Source organism: Acinonyx jubatus, chromosome B1 (assembly GCF_027475565.1).
Source record: "Acinonyx jubatus isolate Ajub_Pintada_27869175 chromosome B1, VMU_Ajub_asm_v1.0, whole genome shotgun sequence".
Classification (NCBI taxonomy): Eukaryota; Metazoa; Chordata; class Mammalia; order Carnivora; family Felidae; genus Acinonyx; species Acinonyx jubatus.
The window spans coordinates 133507903-133528710 of NC_069382.1; the positions used below are offsets into that span (position 1 = coordinate 133507903).

At 39.1% G+C, this 20808-nt stretch overlaps 1 long non-coding RNA gene across 2 annotated transcripts in view; it reads left to right on the forward strand.

Annotated features, from left to right (window-relative positions):
* Positions 1-20163, forward strand: part of LOC113598292 (uncharacterized) — a 235814-nt gene extending 215651 nt beyond the window's left edge. For both annotated transcript variants that reach the window (XR_008296251.1, XR_003418969.2), the window contains 4 exons: positions 3433-3613; positions 4999-5114; positions 8882-9019; positions 19990-20163. This is a non-coding gene — a long non-coding RNA (uncharacterized LOC113598292). The remainder of the gene's footprint in view (positions 1-3432; positions 3614-4998; positions 5115-8881; positions 9020-19989) is intronic.
* The last annotated feature ends 645 nt before the right edge of the window (positions 20164-20808 follow it).

Sequence of the window (20808 nt, forward strand, 5' to 3'; positions counted from 1 at the left end):
GGAACTGATGGATACATGCTTCCCCATCTGGGCTGACAGATTGGACACACATCTTATTAGAGTCCTCAGATGGGGGCGCCCAAGTGGCTCAGTTGGTTGAGCATCCGACTTCGGCTCATGTCATGATCTTGCTATTCATGGGTTGAAACCCCACATTGGCTCACTGCTGTCAGTGCGGAGCTCACTTCAGATCATCTGTCCCACTCTCTCTGCCTCTCCTCTGCTTGCACTCTCTCAAAAATAAATGAACATAAAAAAGAATCCTCAGATGGTCCCATGGAATTGAGAATCAGTAGGCTATAGCAGTGGCCAATACAAAAGCCACATCCCTGTGTGGACTTTTCTTCCTTCCCTGTCCCTTCATCCTAATATACCTGACTCTGGAATCACATTCTTAATAAATTGCCTGTCTCAGGCATGACTTTCAGAGAACCTCAAGCTTAGACAGTTGGTACTGGGAGAGTTCCCAGAATGTATATTCTTTGGATGGGATTTTTAAGCTGGATCCCTCACTAGTCAGACTGTAGAAAAACCCATTGCTAATTTTAAGTGAGTGATGATAACATGTTGTAGCATCATAATTGCTCAGATTATTATGCTACCTATAGTGGATTGAGATGAGGTGCCGGTTTATTTAAGGCTGTGGCACCTGAGTGTTATGGAGGCTATGGTAACAATAAGAGTTGTGTAATTTTATGGTTGCCATTTGTTAACTCCTTTAAAAGCTTCAAAAAGAGAAAAGATCAGGTATGATATGAAAATCAGAAGGCCTCTATGGCTAGTGATTAGGAGGCCCTTGTCTCCTTTAGCCACTGAAAATCAGATCCAGGATCTACTTGTAAGGGTAGCTGAACAGCAAAGGATACTGACTGCACAGCCTTGACAAATCTTACATGACAAAGTCAGGGCCTTATAATAGAAGAGTGGGATCTTGAGCCCTGATCTGGGGATATTTGGGTAGATAAGCCTGAATATCTTAACTCCCCAGGTTCCTTATCTCCTTTAGTCTGGCAGAAACAGCCCCCTCTCCTCTCACAAGAAGATACCAGCCTCCCCTTGCCTGGAGACCCTGCAAAGACCTCATCTGAGGCGGGTGTCTCACAAGATGCCATTGCCCTGCTCATGATCTGCCCTTGTCTTCCTTCATTGCCTCTAGACCAAGAAAGAATGTTCGGTTTTTGCATAGCTCCAACAGTAAAGTACTGTTCATAGTCTATGAGGAAATGGTTGAAACACCAAAGACCTTCCCATCCCGGCTAATATTCATGAACTTGAATAACATCATGTTGGATGGGGGTGGTGGGAAATAGAGTCTATAGCTAGAAAGAGGAAAATGTATTGACATGGAAGCACTCACCCATGACTTGAGAGGTTCAGGGTACTGACAAGAACACCTAGAATTGGTCCTACTATGACCCTTGATACTTGGACATGCTGATGAGGTAGGACCGCAGACCACATTGGCAAGGTGTTACAGGAGGAGTAAGAGGCCCAGGAAGGTGGGAGTATTGGAATGGATTGATGTGTGAGAACAGAGACTCTACCACCCCATTTTGGTTTCTGGGAGGCCATGGAAGACACTACTTTCCCTGAAGCAGTATGGAATTCACTGGTGAGAGACCTCCAGTATCTTTGAGAAGCTCAATGGTAGCTTCGTTTGCAGCCTGCATGAACCATGAAATGGAGCTCCCTGGAACACAGAAGGCATGTGATAACATTTAATCACCTAAGCATAGCTAATTATTTTAATGGGTAGTAAGGCCAGAGTGGCTAGCAGGATACCAGAGCCCAAAGATCTGTGATGATAGCTAGTTGATCTGGCAGATAAACAGTTAGATGCCAGGGTATCAATGGGCTTATAAATCAAAACTAATTGATAACTGGTGATTAAAATCCTGACATCAGTCATTACAATGGAAAATTTCAGACCTTACCATTTCTAGACCATGGACCATGCATATTTACACTCTGGGAGGTCTTTTGGCAGCTGGCTGTCTTCTCTTGGTGTTATCCATCTGCAGCTTTTTCCCTTTAAAAATGGAAAATAATGAAGGGGAGATGCTTTTCTTGGGCTCTAATAGCTTGGGTCAAATACAGGATACCCCTAGTACCTGAGTAGATTGAAAAGTAAACCAGCATCAATATCAACTGGGAGTTTATTAGAAATACAAACTCTGCATTTTAACAAGGAACCCCAAATTTAGCAAGCAATGATATAATATTTTAACCTATATAAGCAAAGTTTTAAAAGAATGATTCCCATTATAGGTAAGGCCTTGGCAAGGTGGCTACTTATGTATTGCCAGTGGGGCATGGAGGAATTTTATGGTATATATTAAGATCATATGTACATTCAAATCTTTTGTCCTTAATTTCATATCTAGGAATCTTTCTTAAGGCAATTCTCTGAAATGTGAACAATAATTCTTATGCCCAAGTCATCATCATTGGTAACTTTTATTGAGTGCTTACTGTGTATCAGGCAGTGTGCTAAACTCTTACAATGGATTATTTAAGTCAATGTTCACAGCAATATAATTTTGTAGATATTTTTATTATATTTATTTACAAATGAGAAAACTGAGGCTCAGAAGATTATATTTGTTTCCCAAATTTACAGAGGTTACCACACGTTTCCTTAAGATGTTAAAAAGATTGTCCAATGTTTATAGCAGCACTTTCAACAATAGCCAAATTATGGAAAGACCCTAAATGTCCATCAACTGATGAATGGATAAAGAAATTGTGGTTTATATACACAATGGAATACTACGTGGTAATGAGAAAGAATGAAATATGGCCTTTTGTAGCAACGTGGATGGAACTGGAGAGTGTTATGCTAAGTGAAATAAGTCATACAGAGAAAGACAGATATCATATGTTTTCACTCTTAAGTGGATCCTGAGAAACTTAACAGAAGACCACGGGGGAGGGGAAGGGAAAGAAGTTAGAGAGGGAGGGAGGCAAACCATAAGAGACTCTTAAAAACTGAGAACAAACTGAGGGTTGATGGAGGGTGGGAGGGACGGGGTGTGTGTGTGATGGGTATTGAGGAGGGCACCTGTTGGGATGAGCACTGGGTGTTGTATGAAAACCAATTTGACAGTAAATTTCATATTAAAAAAAGATGTTAAAAAGATCGTCTTCTACATAAACAGTGAAATATTATGCAGCCATTTAAAATAATATTTATAAAGAGCTTTGATATAAGTCTAAGTAAAAAACGCAAAATGAAATGTTTTCAAATATGTAACAAGTGCAAAGAAAAAATACTGGGAGAATATATTACATGTTATTAAGAGTTATTCTAGGTGGTGGGATTTAAGTGACTTTTTTCTGTACTTTTAATTTTTTTACTTCAAGCTTGCATCTTTTTATAAGAAAAAAACCACTTTTTATATGTCAGCTAGACATAGTTGTTTTTTTTTTCAGGGATACTGGTCTAGAGATTACAGAAAGCAGGCATGCCACCACTTACAAGGAAGACGTGCGGGATATTGAATTCATATCCTGAACTACTGTTGACCAGACAAACCAAAGCTCATGCCCTGAGAATGGTGGGCTGTCCAGAACATGGAGCTAGTTACCTGCTCACTATGACTAACCATTAAAGGTTATTATATACCTTCTTTCTCTATTATATATATATATATATATATATATATATACATATACATATACATGTATATGTATATATACATATATACATATATATATTTAATTCATGCACAAGTCATCTTCATTGAGAACTTATTGAGAGCTGACTATATAACAAGCAATGTACTATACTCTCTAGATAGAAAGATATATATATTATATATTACATATATAATATATATAAATCCTTCATAACTTTGAAATTACTCATACCAGTTTCTGACCTCACTGATTTTTCAAAAGCTTCTAAAAGTCTCTTCCTTCCTCCCCTCCTTTCCTTCCTTCCTTCTTTCCTTCCTTCCTTCCAGTGAAATTCTCTCATAACAAAAACTTTTACTCACCAAATTGCATCATTCAGCTAAGACAAAACTTAAAAAAATTGTGTCAGATAAAGGGCCCTTTGGAGAAAATAACTCTGACTAAAATAAAGAGAACAGAAGTATCATGTGAATGTGATCTATTGGATTTCAGCACCATTTCAAGCTGATATTATTTAAGTAAGATGCCTTTTTTTTTCCTGTTCCCAGTAAAATTATCATAGCCTTTCATGGAGCACTTCAGAGGCCGTTAACTTCTCCCTCATTTACACACAGCTTCTCTCTCTTTCTGTCTTATTTTGCATCACTTAACCCAGTGGAGTGTTTTCAGACAAAGGCTGCCTAAAAGCTGAGACCAGCATTGTGGCTCTGTGGCATTCATGGTCAGTATTGCTTTTGAAGACCATCTGCCTGTCATTTGTTTGCTGATTGAGTTAGTGCACCTAATAATATTTTTTTTATAGGGCTCTGCTAGCCAATGAAAAGGAAATTATACACTCAACAGATGGGTCACAAACCTTTCTACCTTAGTGCAGCTACTCCTCGAGTTAGTTAAAAGCAATCACGAAAGCAGATTATAAATGGAATAATAGGCTTTTTATAAATGGTTTCACAGTGGTTATGGTTGTGGTGCCAAACATGATGGTATCGGGGTTTCCCCTCTTTGTTGTATAGGTTCTCCTTGTAAGAATACTCTAAGCAATGAGGGATATGGAAATGAAAAGAAGGAAACCAGCTGAGGGTCCATAAGGACCAGAATGCAGAAGATCATATATAAAGGGAGTATGCAGCATCATATTAGTTTGATATGTGTTATCCAGAACAAACTGCAGTCTTTGCCAGAAAGCCTTGGTGCTGTCACTCTGATTTTACCTTGTGGCTAAAGGTAGGGGCAGAAAAGTTTATCCCCAAAGAACCCCCCAAATACTATACAGGCGGAATAATGGAGGTAGAGGGTCGTTAGCACTGGACCTCATGTAAATAAATAACAAAACCCAAATCTCCTTTCCATTTTTTTTTGAAGACTGATAACTTGCTGTCCTTGGAAACTCTTTCTTGTGACCTTACATCATGAAAATTCACCTTGCCTTAAAGAGGAAGTGAACCCCCCTGACCAGGATGCTATTAAATCAATTGGAGGTATGTTCAAAAAACATGAGAGCAAATCTCTTCTGAAAGAATCATCATGCAAAGGATTATTCCGTTTGCCTCTAAACAATGGAATTGCATCTCCTACCGGGGAACATAAACTACAGTGACAGACTTTTCAGTTTTTCGGGCATAGACTTAATTTTTGAACATTTGTCATATGTGAGAAAGCATGTATCATAAAGATCTGGCTTATCCTGCTTTGGAAACAGATTTTGCTTTCATGAGTCAAAAACCCCGGAGAGCACAGTACCACTTTGTGAATCACTCTTATAATTGTGCATGTGAATTACTAGCTCATTTTTCCCCTCATAGTATTTGGACCCTTGCCTCATCCTAACTTCAAACTTCGGATGGATTTTTTGCAACATGCTTGCTTTGATTTTAGTATAAGGACACTATGTGTATTAGTGAGGGCGGTGGAGTGGAAGTGATGGCAGTGTGGATGTGGATGAGGGAACACTTGGGAGAGGTGGGATTCCTGGTACCATGGATGGGAAGGAGGAGGGCCAGGAGTTGCTGCGAACCTCCCATCATTCAAAATCAATGGTTTTTTACATTTTGCCAATTGATGAACATCAACAAAATACTTTAATACTACTCCGTCTTCCTTCAGCATTCTGAACCTGAATGTTAGTGATTTTCCAGAGTTTATCTGATAGGAAAGCTTTTCAAGGAGTTTGTTTCTTTCTTTGTGGATTGCTGGGGAGTTCTGGAAGATGCCACCATAATGGCAACCTGGGGGGTAGGGAAGGAGTGAGGCCAGGGGCCAGTTTCCTGTGATTCTTGGTCACTCTCATTCTCTGCATCTAGTAGGTTCTAGTGTAGCTGGATGTTTGCTCAGATGCTGCCTCACTGGAAGAGGTGCAGTCCCTCACATTAACCTCAAGAGGATCCCTCCCCACTTCTATACATCTTTCTGCAGCTCACAGATGCTTGAACCCTTATAATAGAGCAATTCTCTTGTCAGTTTTGTCTTATGTTAAAATGCATGATTCTAGGAGTGTTTTCACCTGTAACCTCATCAGTCATTTGTGCTTAGATGTGAGTGACTTTTTGGACATATCAGAATTTTATGAGAGGTATATATATGATTTCACTAGCACACTGGAAACCTAAGACAATGGGAGATAGCCTTCAGAAGTGGAGCAAGCAATGAACTAGGAATGAGAAAGTGCTAAGAGTGAGCAGACAACTTTAAAGCCTGCTTTCCCCTTCTCATTATGACCTGAAAGGGATTTTAACTACAATCCATCACTTTTTAGGGCCTATTGGCAAGTCAGCCCAGAGGAACATTTTGACCATGATCACTTAAAATCCCTGAAGCCTTACTGAATTGGTTATGACTTTCTTCACAAAATCTGCATCCTGACCTATTTACACAGGCTGGTGATTCAAAGACAGATGTGTTCAGAAAGACAACCAAACACAATAAATCCCTGCCTTTTTTGGCTTCTCCCCCAGGTGCCTGCAACCCATCAGATCTGCCCCCTGCCACCTCCCTTTCCAGGCACTTAGCAGTCACCCCATGCATGCCATTTCATTAGGACGCATTGGTCTAGGAAGCCTCTTCTCTCTCCATCTCACACCCAGCTCTCCTTTCAGTTTGATGTTGCAGGGATTTAATTCTGAGCAGGATTTAAATAAAATCAGAATCTTCCTGTGCTGGAGGAGATGTGTTTGCTCGGAAATGGAATTTGTCGGCTGGGTCACTTGGTAGTTAGCCCCATTTGCCCCAATGTTGGGACCCAGGGAAATGATATGCTAACCCCCTCTTCCAAACCATTCACGCACTTTCTAGGGTGAGAAGTTGGGGGACCATGTCAGTAGTAGGAGAGAAGAACAAAGCTGAATTTGATTACTAACCTTAATGCTTTTGGCCTTAAAACATCTCTACTTTTTAGACCATATATATTTTTTAAGTGTTTCAAGTTTACATTAAAAATTAACAATGCCACCTCTTTTAGTCAGGGTGCATTTGTTTGTAAGGAACCAAGCCCCACACAGAAAGCTTAAGCAAAGATGGGTTTTATTAAAAGGATGTCAGGGAATGTTACAGAAGCTAAGAGCAGGAAATGCAGATAGGACTCTGGAAAGGTGGAAATTGTCAGGCAGCTGCTCAGCAGGTCTTTCCCTCTGCTTTTGTCTGCCATGTCAGTTCTGCCTTCAGGTCTGCAAATCTGCTCTGTAGTAGTCTCTTAATGCTTGCTCCCCATAATTTTGCATTATGCATGATCTTTGCTTTTCTTGCCATACATTCTGGCTCATTTGGACTCTATCCTTGACTCAACCCAGTGCCTAATTTCTGTCAGGTAATTAGTGTCTGCTTTGGAAATGAATAAGTGACTGAATGACTCTCTATGCCCTTTTAGTGCAAGTGCCCATCATCACTTAACGAGATTTTGAGTGTTGTAGTTCAAAATCTTATGAGAGAGAGGATCTGATGAGCTCAGTTTGTCCTATGAGACAGGTGTCCACTCCTGGTCCAATAATCTGTGGGCAAGGAGGGAGACTAACTAGTACAAACATGACTGCTCTTTAACACATGTGATTTTATTTCCTTTTTTATAACAACCATGAGGTAAGTAAGCCTGGAAGCAATTATTTTCCTCCATTTTGAAGAAGATAAAACTGAGGTTCAGATAAATGAGGCCAGTGGTTCCCAACCTTGGGCTTTGGATTCATGTGGAGTATGAGAATATAGAAATAGAAAATCAGAACTTATTTTAAATATTTCAAGAAGCCTAATGGAAATCATACAGTTACCTTCAGTCAAGAATCAAGCTACCTAAGATAATTATAACATCAAATTTGTTGCTTTGTGGCTGCTTAGAATGGTAACATGGTCATCTTGGGCTGTGTGGAATATTCATTTGATTGGGTATATACTCAGTATAGATTGTTTATTACAGAAAAATGAGATAAATATTTAATTTTTGCTTTGCAAATACCATGTATTTGGCAGACTTAATTTTTTCCAAAGATGTGGTCAAGGAATTAAGAATAATAACAAAAGAGATTCTTGGTGGAGAAGAGATGGTCTTAAATGGCAGCGTATGGCTTAATCAGAAGGTTTTCTAATGCCTGGTTGGTTTTCTACTCTATTGCACCATCCCATCAAGGTAGGAACAGTTCCTCTGTCTGCTAAAGGGGAAAAGCATCTCTTACCACATATGTTTCTCTTGATAGGAAGAAGGGGTCACCAAAATACATTCTGTAAATCCAGATCCAATTATTATTGCAGAGATTTTGGTTTACTCAGACATTTTTTTGAAGCTAGTGTTGTAGTCTAAGGATATGGATAATAACCACATTCTTTTAGGAACAAATGACTAGGTTTACTTCACTCAACAACCAGGTAGTGGTAAAGTAAACCACACCCAAACAAAAGAAAAAAAATTTAAATGTCTGTAGAGACATAGTCACAAAATTATCCTCAGCTAACAGCTTCAGACCCAAGAAACCTGGTACCTTTCACAGTCATGATTCAGTTTAAATGTGGGTTTCAAGAGAAAGGCTAAAATAAACAATTAAAACACACATTAATTTAAGTGACTCTATTTTTCCTCTATATTAGTAGGAGGTACAAAAGTCATAATGAGATGGAAGTCAAAGGATATTAACAAAAATACAAAGGTAAATATGAAAAAGAAGGAATTTTGTTGTTTTTGTCAAAGCATGGCAACAGAGAAGGAAGAAAAGATCTCTCTTGGCCTGAAGCCCTAAAACTAAAAATGAAATTTTTCTTCCTTTTGCAGAAAAAGAAATCCTCATTAACAAGTAAAAATGTCACCTGAATCTGAAGAGCAGCCCACCCATGTTCATCTTTAGTTTGTGACGCTGATGTCAACAGTGGCAGTTGCATGTTAACCCAGTGCCCTTATCAAAACAGAGAAGTATGTATGTATGTATGTATTTATTTATTTATTTATTTATTTATTTATTTAAGTAGGCTCCATGACCAACATGGGACTTGAACTCATGAAATCAAGAGTCAGATGCTCTCCTGACTGAACCAGCCAGGTGCCCCAAAATAGAGGAACACTTCAATCACTCTGTTCCTACTTTCATCTTGGATTATCCCCCATTTCTTAGCTTTTGTGAACTTGAAAAAGCAGGCAGAAATTGAACAAGAGTTATGAGTACCTTTTACAAGATCAAAATGTATTATGTAAATCCTGATTTGGGTTCCCTGTCAAAAAATATCTTTAGGACCCTAAAATTACTCCAATGACATCTACATAGTGTACTTTAACACTAAATGTTTTAAGAGGTTATTGGGGATTTTTGAAAAATCTCAAAACAGTTTTTTGTTTATAATATTGGTATCAACTATTAACAAATAAACATGGTTATTGCCTATCCAGAAAATAGAACATAAACAAAGTTAGTGAATGCATCTTTTGGATGTATGATTATGTTTTTAGTTCCAGCTTAAAATGTATTCAGTATTTTCATTCCCACAAAAGTGAATAGGGTTGCAATAAAACCTAAAAACAATTGATGTTTTAAGAAATGAGGCATTGCTGCTAAACTTCCTATTACTAATTTAGCACAGATTTCAAGCTGAAATCAAGACAATATGTTTTCTTCAGCTGTGTTTATGTGACTTCCAGCATCCCTGCTAATTCTTTTTTGGCTTTCATTTAGAAGCCAAAGCTGGCTCAGGGCTAAGTAACTTCATTTACCCACCCTATAAAAGTCAGGTGTTTCAGAATGCATCAAAAAGAACCATAACTGCCTGCATTTATTCAATAAGTATCATTGTATGAATAAACAGATGCTAGATAATAGGATCTTCAGTAATTTAAACCAATTAGCTCTGTTTGCTACACATATCTTATAGAACTCTCCTTTGCAGAAGACAGTTCTTTCTTTACATTTCCTATAAGGCAGAGTGTGTTCAGGTGGCCTGATCAAAAGCATTGAGAGATACCGCAGAAAAAAGTTTTGATTTCTGGATTCTATCTTTATGCAGCTTTTGTAATACACCGTCTTCCTCGAGCAAATAAATGGAAATCTCTTAGTTCCTGGCGACAGTACCTCATGAATGTGATTCAGCATTAGGCAGCATAAACATGAATTCAGATTCTGTCCCCACCCCCACCACTTTATTGTCCTGTGGGAGGCACAGAGGTTTTTTGGAAGAGCCAGGTGGTTATTTTAAAGTTTGTATAACCTAACAGAAAGAACTCTATTAGTGAGGAGTTGAGTCCATTAGCTATTCTTTTTGAGACTGTATGTATTATTTTGCACACTTGTGTCATGTTTCCTTCAGGTGCAAAACAGGGCTGACAAATATACTTGTCTTATCTCCATCAGATGGAGAGGAGGGGTAAAGCCAGTTTGCCAACAGTTTTCAGTTCAAAACTTCTGTGCATACTCCAGCAATATTAGTGCTTATGATCTGTGTCTGCCTTTGCTTTGACACCTCGAGTTTGGCCTTAGCCTGGAAGGAGAAGGAAACTTAAGTGGAGGCTGGTATTATTTCATGCAGCTGGTTTGCCATTGCCCAGGATCCTCTACTCTCTAATTACTGAAACCGAGGACATATTAATACCTTTAGAGCACAGCAGGGCTTGCAAGGCCAAAACAGTACCCTCTCCAGAACTCACATCCATGCTCAATTTCATTTTTTTTTCTCTCTACAGAGGAAGGAGATCTATTTACTCATGCCTTGCCTTGAATTGTGCCCTAAACTAAAAGAAGCTTAGCAGCTTAACAAATCACTAGCCATATTTATGGTTAGAGCTATCCAAATAGGGGGAAGGTTTCAGTGAGGAAAAGCATCAAGAATTAATGGTCACAAGACAACAGCAGCTATAAAGTCCCCAAATGGATATCCCTTTGGCATGGAGGAGCAGGGGAGTTAGCTGGGGCCGGTCCTACCTGAAGAAAAACAAAAAAACAAAATTCTCAGCGATTCCTAAAAGTGAACATGTGGGGCACAAATCCATCTATGTTTTCAGTTAGTGCAGCCAGCGCCTTAGAAGTCAGGCAACGGGCGGCAACAGATGGAGGGGTTTCTACGGCAGCCAGCCTTTATTTACGTATGAAGGCTCCCTCTTGTGTGAATGTCCACTAGCCATCTCCACTTAAACAATCCCTTTGCAGTGAATGGTTGTACTACACATAACACCTCCTTTGTCTACAAGTCTCCCAAAAGCTATCTGCCTGTCTGCCCTCTGCCTGTGCATTTTTATGGTGACGATCAGCACAATTCCTTGCTCCAGAGACACCCCAACTTGGTTGAAAGGGTGGCCTTTATCCATTGAAAACTAGGTTTTCTTGGGTAAGTGAAAACTAAAGGCAGTCAGAGTGAATTGTTTCAGGCTTTAACAATGAATTCTATTTTTGACTTTAGAAAGTTAGAAATTTTATTTTTAGGACTTGGAAAGTTAAAGTAAGAAAATGAAAAAGAGAAAATATAAAGGATGAAAGAAGAGAGAAAAGAGAATTTGGATAAAACTCAAGAGGCTCTTTAGGTGTGCAATTATTTTTTGCATCTGAATTGAATAGTTTTATTGCCATTTTCTTTCACTTTTCTCTGGAGAGGTTGGAACATTTCTCATTTGATTCTGTCCCTTCACATGGATGTGATCTCAGACATGTTCTGGATGAAGATAGGTGTGCTGAGCCCCTGAGTAGTAATGTTTCTGCCATATTGGGATGGGGCAGGCAACAAGTTAAGGTAGAGATGATACCTCCTCAAGGTCCAGTGGTACCTATCCCCCACTGCTTCAGCTCTGTCCACCCTTAGGGCCCTGCCACAGAGGTACCCCACAGCCAGAACAATACCTACAGTCACATATCACCTCTCCTGGAAGCAGATTTTATCAGAAAAACTTAGCAATGTGCTTGCCTGTTAGATACCAAAAAGAATGGTGGTGAAGGAGGACCTACACTATATCCATTGGAGCTGACATCTTCCAAGGAGATTAAATGAGATAATTCATTCAACAACCTGGTATGAGAAATGTTTTTCTCCTAATTTTTGCGGATGAGGAAAGAGGCTCAGAAGTTCAAGTGCCTTAATCCCAGAAGTGAAAATATAAGTATCAAATGGCTCTTAGAATCCTAAATCTGCCCCTTCCAACTAAAATCTTTTTTTCACTTTTATTTTTTTTATTTCTTTTAAATGTTTATTTATTTTTGAGAGATGAGGGAGGGGCAGAGAGAGAGGGAGACACAGAATCCAAAGCAGGCTCCAGGCTCTGAGCTGTCAGCACAGAGACTGACATCAGGCTGAGCCAAAGTTGGACATTTAACTGACTGAGCGACCCAGGTGCCCCTAAAATCTTTTTTTTAATATATGAGCCATGAACAAATGAACAAGTAACTAAATTCTGAAACAAAGGCATTTAATTTAGTTGTTCTGTGTGTTTCTCTGCTTTGTTTTCATATAGGATTAAGTCAGGTTAATACTAACCTTAAATTGAGACTTGAAAAGAAAATGACTTGAAAAGCTTATTGTCCCTGACCCCCAAGTTTTAATGAGGAATAACTTATATGCAATACAATTTTGATGACTGCATATAGTCATGTAACCATCACTGCAATTAACATATAGAACATTTCCATTTCTCTAAAACATTCTCCAAATGCCTCTTTGCAGCTGAATTCCTCCTCTGGCCCCCAGCCCCAGGCAACCACCATTCTTCATTTTATTGCTCTTGTTTTGTCACCAGCCTTTTTCAGTTTCCTTTCCTGCCTCAGGGCTTTTGCACATGCTGTTCTTTCTGCAAGAAGGCCCCCTCTCATATCATATACTTCTTTTCTCCTGGCTAATGTCTGTTCACTTTTCATATTTTAGCTTAAATGTCACTTCTGCAGAGAAATTTGCTTGATCCTCTTTTATTACCATGCCCACACTAAAAGATTTATAGCTCTTCTTTCTTCTCCTCCATGTCAACATGGTATACATTGTATATTATGGAGGCAGGTATTTGATTACCATATGTCCCCTCACTATACTTTAAGCTCCATGAATGGAAGGAACATTATATTCATCATTATATTCTCAGTTCATTGTTCATCATCATTCGTATATCGTCTATGTTCTTGGAACATAGTTGGTGGACCTCACAAAGTTCTTAAATGAATTAATTGAACAAGTGGTTTAATCTACATAAAAATTCTGTCAAGTCTTTCATAGTGCCAGTGGAACCTCTACCTCCTTGTCACCTTCACCTGTTTATCTCAGTACTGTCTACTCTGCACCTGAGGTGTCCAACACACATTTCACAGTGAAAAAACTCTAGGGTTCAGTTTACCTAAAACTTTTAGCAACACAATTAAAAAGAAAAATTAGGTAGCACATATGAGCCATAGGTCGATACAGAATAACCATTTTGCAAAATGGTAGGAGATAGGGCAGGAAGGTAAAGGATAAGCAAAGTATGGAAGCTGGGACTGTCTTCTTCTCCTTGACTTTGGTTGCCCGCACTATGGTTCTGGTTGCCCATTTAGACTAGAAGTCTTGAGTTTGACTGTGGAGAGGGAGGAAGAGATGGGGGAGTGTGACTCAGGATTCTGGGTGTGCTGCATAAAACCACTGTTTGATGATGATGACCATGATAATGATGTTGGTGGAGAGATAGGAGCAGTACAGGTAGTGGAAGGAAAAGTTATGCTAAGTGCACGTATGCACTTGACATGTTAAAATCCCTTCTCCATTCATTACATCCATGTGTTTTACTGTCTTCCACTCCCCATAAAATGGGTGCTCTGATTTCCATTTTCATGATCCAGGTCAGAAACCCATAGAAACCAAGCTGACATTAAAATAGGGGTGAGAAGTAGTTGACCTTGGTGGATCAGGACTACCATCTCCTCAACCCTGGAACTGGATGCACAGAGGTTCCCTCTTGGGTTTATAACAGTTTGCCCTTTGGCCATGGTTGGAGAATTGGGGTCATCATGGTCATCATTGGAATAATTATGATCTAGGAGCTTTAACAGATTGCTGGAGAGAAGTATAAAAGCAAAAGTGATGTGTTTGGAGGAAGCATACCCATAAAATTGTTCCCAGGACAATAAATCAGTTCAGGGGTGACCTCAGTACTGAAACTCATATAAAGGCTTTGGTCCTGAAGGAGACTTGAGTCATTTATTTCAGATAGCTGGGCCCAGGGAGCTAATTTGGCCACACATTTCTCTGCGAGGTTAATTATGGCGTTGGTAGTTCAGACCCCTGGAACAACCATGTACCCACATTACTCCCATTTCCTTCACCTGCCCATTGAGGGTCCCTTGTCACTGAGTGGGTTATAGCCCAGAATCATCACTTTGCTAGTATGTTACAACTGTGAAGCTACTCCTTTTCTTTCCCACTTTATAGAGGATTCCTTTAGTTACTAGCAGCTGCCTTTCCCTTGGTGACCTCACTCAAGCTTATGACTGAAAATACCATCTCTACACTGATGCCTCTCAAATTTGTATCTCTGGCCCTCTCCCCTGAGTACCTCGAACTGCCTCTTTAACATCTCTACTTGGATGTCAAAGGTCATTCAAAGCCAACATCCAAAAACTCAGCTGCTGATAACTATTCCCAAACCTGTAGTCTTCCTCATCCCGGTTAATGACCACTCCATTTTCCAGCTGCTCAGATCCCAAGTCTCTTTCTCTTACACAACACATATGTTCTTTCAGCAAATCCTGACAGGTCTACCTTCAAAACATATCCAGAATCTGAACACTTGTCACCACTGCTACAAGCTTTGTCTAAGCTGCCATCATTTCTTATCTGGTTGTTATGATTGCTTCGTAACTAAACTCCCTGCTCTTGCGCTTGTCCTCTTTAAGTGAAATTTCAATACAACATCCAGAAGACACCTGTTAAAATATGTCAGGTCACACTACATCTCTACTCTGCATCCTTCAATGACTTCTCATTTCAGAGTGAAATCAATGTCCTCACGATGATGTGCATGCAAGTACTACGTGAGCTTGTCATTTCTACCTCAAGTATAGCCTCCCCTTCCCACTCCACCTTCTACCAACATGCTTCCAGCCTGGCTCTTCCTTGTTCTTCCCTGAACTCCTGTCTTAGGAGTTTTGTTCTTGCTATTTCCACAGCCTGGAATGCTTTCCTTCGAAGTATCTCTGTGTTTTGCTCTCTCACCTTCTTTGGTATAAAATATGGAGTTATAGTTTTAGATAATGAAACTAAATGATAAAGGGCTAAATGGAGATATATATGATGAGTTTTAGATGAAGAACCATGAGTCTTTAAGAAAAGAGTATTCCAGGCAGAGGGTGCGGCAGGTGCTGAGGTCTTGAGTTAGGATGATATGTGGCTTGCTTAAAGAAAAGCAAGCTGACCATTGTGGCAAAAGGGAGAGTGGTAGGAGACGAGGTCAGATTTGGTAAGGGGCCAGATCATGAAACACCTTGAAGCACTTGGGCTTTTATGGTGAGTGAGATAGGAAGCCACTGGGAGCAGGGCGTGTTGAGCTGGTGAATGACGTGGTTTGACTTACCTTTAAAGGTAAGCCTTTAAGGGGAAGCCTTTGGCTTCCACGTGTGGAAGAATAAACCACAGGGTCAATGTTGGAAGCAGAGACCAGGCACGATAGTTGGTAGGGTTCAGAGGAGAAATTATAGTGGCTTGGATCAGAGTTTAACACTAGAAATGATAAAAGGATTCACTTGGATTCAGCCAACAACATTTCCTAATGGATTAAATGTGAAATATGAAAGAAAAAGGGGATTCAAGGATGACTCCATATTTTACACGATGCCATTATCTCCTGCCTATAGTAGCCCCCCTCACTGTTCCACCTGTATATGTTTTTATCCCCTCCACAATCTAAGTCTTACCCTTGTCCCCTCAACAATCTGTTCTTCATACCCTAGCACAGTGATCTTTCCAAAGCACAAAAGCTTCCAGTAGATTACTATTTACTTTAGGAAAAAGACAAACTCTCTTACATGGTCACACCATGGTCCTTCCTCCCTCTCTGGTCTCATCTTGTGCCTGGTCCCCCTGCTCATTCTCTGCACTCCACACATCTTGCCTTTTGTCCGTCATCTCATCATTATTCCTTCCGCAGAAAGGACTTTGTGCATGCGATTCCCTTGCCTGCAATGTCTTTCTCTCCTCTTCACTGAATTAATTCTTACTTATGCTTCATATCTTAGCTTAATCATCATTTCCTCAAGGAAACCTTCCCTGACCCCCCTGACAAGGTCAAACTCCCTTTCAGAGAACCACATTCTGCTACTTGGTAGAAAAGACCTCAGTTGCAGTTTTCCCATTTAATTTATTTTTGCCTCCTCTCTAGACTCTAAACTTCAAGGGGGAAAGGACTATATATTTTTTTTCCTCACCATTAAGCACTGCATTCCCAGCACCTGGCATTGAGCCTGGGATAGTACATTTGTTGAATGGGTGAATGAATGAATCTTTTCTGTGCTGAAATGGGGACATTTATTTTTAATGTTTCTTTAAACATTGATCCTATTTTCCTCATATTTCTTTATCCATGACCAGCTATACTCCTTAGGCTCCCAGCTCTAGTCTGTAGAGTGGCCTATTCCTTCATTTTTGCTATTTTGTTATAGGTTTCAGTTATGCCAAGTGTATGAGTGTGAATGACTATGAGATACTGAGCAGAAAACTTTGGCAATAAATTTGGGTGGCTCTGGAAAGGATGGTTTTCCAGAGAGTTTTCATAATTTAATCTGCACAGCAATACTGTGAGGCAAAAATACAAGAATTATACCCAGGGTGATAAAAAAAACTGAATGGGGACAGCTTTATTGAGGAAATTGGTAGAATCTTCTTTGCTTCTGAGCAAAGAAAGAAACTTGTTTGATAAGAAAATTAAGGCAATCCTAACTGCACTATCCAACATGGTAGCCACATGTAGCTGTAGAGCACTTGAGATATGGCTAATTCTAATTGAGGTGTATTGAAAATTTTATATAAATATGATATTTTATGTTTTGTATTGTATATATTATATATAGTTTTTTTTAACATTTTACATAACACATTATATATATATATATATATATATATATATATATATCACTAGATTTGGAAGACTTAGCATGAGATATTGATTACTCATTGGGATGATACTATTTTAAATATATTGGGTCAAATAAAATGTTGAATAATGGCCTCTAACATATCAGACCCTAATTGGGGGAACTTGTAAATGTTACCTTACTTGGAAAAAGAATCTTTGTAGATATGATTAAGTTAAGGATCTTGAGATGGGGAGATTATCTTAGATCATCCAGGAGTGCCCTAAATGCAATCACGTGTGTCTTTATGAGGTGAAGGTGGAGGGAGTTAGACATACACACAAAAAAGGTGATGTAGAGATAGAGGCAGAAATTGGAGTGATGTGGCATAAGCCAGGAACACCAGCAACCATTAGAAGCTGGAAGAGCAAAGCAGTAATTTTTCCCTAGAGTCCCCAGAGGGAGTGCAGCACTACTGACATTTTGGTTTTGACTCAGTGATACTTATTTTGGACTTCTGGCCTTCAGAACTTGAAGAGAATAAATGTGTTGTTTTAAGTCATCAAGTTTGTGGTGATTTGTCATAGCAGTCACAGGAAACAAATACAGTATTAAAATTAATTTTACCTACTTCATTTTACTTTTTTTAAAAAAGTGGCTATTAGTTAATTTAAAATTATGTATGTGGCTCACATTATTTTCTCTTGGACAGTGCTGCCTTAGACCATATGAAGGATAATTATAAAGATGGCAATGGACAGCTGTTCTCTAAATCTGTAGTGGACAGAATAAAAGCTAATGGGTTTAGCATGCAAAGAGGGTTTAAATATATGAAAAAGGATAAAGTACGTTTAATAGCTATTAAATATTGAAACTGGCAATCAGGGGCCCTGGAATGTCCATGCCTACCAATCTCAGAAAATCAGGTCCGTAGCCATATGGCAGTCAACCTTGCTATAGTAGTGTCTGAAAGATGGGCGTGGTATCAGGAGTCTTGTAACCTTGTTTACACCTTGAATCACACTAAATTATTGAAGTTATAAGGCAAAGTGTTTTCAATGATAAAATTTAAATCCAACTATTTTTACTTCTGTCTGGAAATTTTGTCTTTCTCAGTGGTGCTGAATAAGCAGATTGAGGGTAATGTAGCCAAGAGCAAACTAAAACTAGTTCGAGCCGTACTGTAAAGAGTAAAAGGATTGCAGTTGACATGGAGCTAGAGTGTGTCCAACTACTTGCAGTAGTGAGACGTCTCCATGAAGAACTTTTTGATCTCTCTGAGCCTCAGTTTTATCATCTATAGAATCGATCTAACAATATCTACCTTGCATATGGTTCTAAGGATTGGAAATAACGTATGTTAAGTACATGACACATAATAGGAACATAGTGTCAATTTTTACTTATTATTTCTATTGAGGCTTTCCACATTGATATCAGTCAATGAATAGAGGTAATAATTTCAAATGAGACTTCCTTAAGATGGCATTATATTTTCTAGTGTGGTCAGAAAAGATAACAGTATGGCCTGTAAAAGTTATAACTCAGTAGTTTCTGGATTTGTAAGAGACTCGCATTGCAGCTAGACTTGGCAAGAAGTAAAAAAAAAAACCAAAAACTATGGTTTATATGTGGAATTCAAAGTTTTGCTCTTCCTGCAGCAGTCTGTGTTCTACAGGGGTGGAGGTCTCTAAGTCTGTTTAGGAAGAGGAGAAGATAGTTAATGTTTATTAGAAGCTACAATTACGGTACTTTTCTAAGTACTTTTAATGAATAGATTAATTAATTTAATCTTTATAACAACCCTATGTGGTAGATACTGTTTTTATCACTTCCATTTAACAGACAAAGAAATTGAGACACAGGCTGATGAAGTACTTTGCCTAATGTAAACAGTTGTTGAAGACTAGTCTAGGCATTTGAACTCAGGCTATCTGGCTTTAATACCCTTATTCTTGTAACAGTGTACTATATATGTTGCCTTTCACAGAATATAGATCTTTTCAGACCGACCAGATCATTTGCAAGTGCTGATTGCTGATGGCTTCAGTTCATCCACATATTGATAATACATTCAGAACACATTTATTGGATACCTACTATTTGCAGCATATTGTGCAAGACGTTAAAGGAATACAAAGACAAATAAGACAGCATCTGGCTTCAAGGAGTTTACAATGTAACAGGGAAGCTGGTTCTGTTAGCAATAAACTATGAGGCGAAGAAAATCAAAGTGACTGTGAGGCAGAGATATAAGCAACTGCTTTTGGAGAAGAGTCTCTCCCATGGGCTCCCAAGTGCCTTGTGCACACCTTTAATGCATGTATCACACTTGAATGCAATTATCTGTTCAACTCTCAGTCTTCCTCACTAGACTGTAACAGTGGGGACTGTGTCTTACTCATTTTTGTTTCCTAGGCATCTATAAAATTCCCTGACATCTAACAGGTCAACAATAACTTTTTATGGAATGCATGAATAAATGGAGAAATGGGTGCAGAGGAAAAAGAGATCAAATCTGAGTGGGAGTATCCAGCAAAGCTTAACTGAAATATTGGCTTCTGAAAGGCAGCGTGTAGGATAGATGGAACAGAAGCAACAGTACAAACAGAAGCTTGAAGATGTGATTTATTGGACTTAGTGTATTGTTCAGTGACAAGAGCACAGTGGTTTGATGACCAAAGTCAAGGTTTAGGGCAGTGCTGATATAGTTTTCTAGATAATTCAGGCAAATCTCCAGACAATTTGGTATGAAGAAAAAGAGCTTGTTGGGTACTTGGATTGTTCTAAATAATAAACACAATATCATTCATTGAGCACTTATTAAACATCTGATATTTCACAGATATTAGTTGATCCTCACAGCACCTTGTGTCTGCTTATTTTACAGATGAAGAGGGTCAGTGCCAAGTCAGTGACTTCCCATATGGTTGCAAGAGGTAGAGCCAGGATTTGAAACTCAAGTTCTGATTCCAGGGCCCTCCCTTGCCATTTTATCATGTGGCCCCATTGCAGTTTGTGTATATTTGTCCAACCTGTGTTGAGTATTTTATTGATCTTTCATTTCTTCTATCACTTGTTCCTAGAATTTGCATTGGTTAGTAAAGGCTCAAAAATGCTTGAGGCTGAACTTGAATCAGGGAAGCAAGATTTCTGTTTGTATCCCTTCAGCAAAGCAGGAGGCTGCAGCTCATTGGAACTCATCTTCCTATATACTCAAGTGCCTCCAGAGAATTCTGAAAGCTGGGCATGAATATGTAGACATGCGAGAAATGAGCAAGGCAGATGTTACGCTGATCTCTACTGGGCCATTTTAGATCATAGTAGCTAATATACAGCACCTTTTTTGGCTGCCAACATTTTTTTTGTCCCTGTTTATCAATCTCCTTTCTTCCCCCTCCCCACTGCCAGACCCCTGCATTTACATCTTTCTGTCCCCAGAAAAAGCATACTTTTGATTTTTTTTCACAGCAAATTAATTCAAGCCTATTCAAAAAATGAATCTAGTTGGCAGAAGAACTCATTGATTTCAAACTGATATGAAATGTGAATGCTCAGATGCCCTGCCCCCTATCCCATCACTACCTCTCCTGGGATATTTCCTTGGTAGCCTGTGCACTGTGGGTAACTTGATGGTAATTTCTTTTAGAAAGTCACAGTTGGTCAGTGCATTCTCTTTGCTTATTTGAAATCAGTGCCAGGAAGTATC